The following is a 1,551-nucleotide window of genomic DNA, read 5'->3' on the forward strand; positions in this document are numbered from 1 at the left end:
GACTGAACCTAGGAGTTGGTATCTTGGATGATACTCATAACAGCAATGAGAAGTTAGGAAGAGGGCTGGGTTTAGGGTAAAGGTAACAAATTTAGTTTTGGACATTTTCAACTTGAGATGCCTTTGAGACATCTAGATGGAAATTCAGACAGTTATAGATGTGGGAATGGAGTACAGGAGGAGATGAGGGTTGGATGTGTAAATTTGGAAGTGATATGCATAAAGAAGATAGTTGAACTTATGGGAGTTGATGAGGTCAATAATAAATGGAGGAAGGGGAGAGGGATAGGAAGGAGAGAAAGAGAGACATGGGAGAGGGAGAAAGACATATAGAGACAGTGAAAGAGAGAAAAGAGTACGTTATAGATAGAGCAGGGGTTCTTAAACTGGGGTCCATGGACCCCCAAGAATTCTGTGGATAGATTTCTGATTGTTCATGTACTTGGATAGAAAAAAATTACATCTTTATTTTCATTAACCTCTAACTGAAACTTAGAATTTCTTTTATTTATAAATGCATACAACAAACCATAGTAATATTTTATTTTTACATTGTTACATGTAAAAAAATCTTTAACATTCATTTTTAAAAAAATTTTGAGTCTCAAATTCTCTCCCCTCTCCTGAGATGGTAAGTAACTTGATATACATGTGCAATTATGCAAAATATTTCTATATTAGTTATGCTGAAACCACAGTAGTACTAACAACACCTGTGACTTTGTCACCAATAGAAATCACAGATATTTTCAAATTACATTAAAGTTGTTGTAGATATCTTGAAATATAATTTATACTCCTTACTACTTCAAAGTTACAGAGGATATTAAACCTCTCGCTTTATATATTACCATATCACAATTTTAAAATATTTTATAACTATATTTCAATATAACTGCTTTCTTTATAGTCCTATATATTATTTTATGAATTAAAACATTACTCTAAGAAGGGAACCATAGGCTTCACCAAAATGCCAAAAGGATCCACATTACAAAAAAAATGTTTAAGGACCCCTAACATTGTTGTGGTTCATATTTCATTTTTGAAGAGGACCAATGGCATCATGGGGTGATGTCTTGATTTTGCATCAACTGGATTTAAGTGAGGCAGAGTTGCACAGAGTCATTAGTCACACTCTCTCTTCCAGAGTTATTGAAGCCCACTGGCAAGACAAAAGTTGGGACAACTGGTGGTGGCCCAGGATGCAGTGGATGACCTTGACACTTTTGATGTCTGACCAATCTCTAAGCACTCCACAGTGCCTGCTTCAGCTGCCCTCATGGCCATTGGGACAAATTGCTTTCATATGCCCATTCCACTGGGGGAAGTCTTCACGTGCTTGGGGTAGACTTCTCCAAATTCACCAACAGGTTTGAGGTCTGTAGGATGCCCTGAACCTGGTTTAGTCCATCTGCTGAAACAGTTTTACTGGAGTGTGGCCACTGAGCATGCTACAGCTTCTTGGAGTCACAGGTGAGAGAGAAGACAGCTGAGGACAAAGCTCTTGGGTGCACCCACACATAGAGGGTAGGATACGAGTAAATATTT

The sequence above is a fragment of the Trichosurus vulpecula genome, chromosome 1 (genome assembly GCF_011100635.1).
Source record: "Trichosurus vulpecula isolate mTriVul1 chromosome 1, mTriVul1.pri, whole genome shotgun sequence".
Lineage (NCBI taxonomy): Eukaryota > Metazoa > Chordata > Mammalia > Diprotodontia > Phalangeridae > Trichosurus > Trichosurus vulpecula.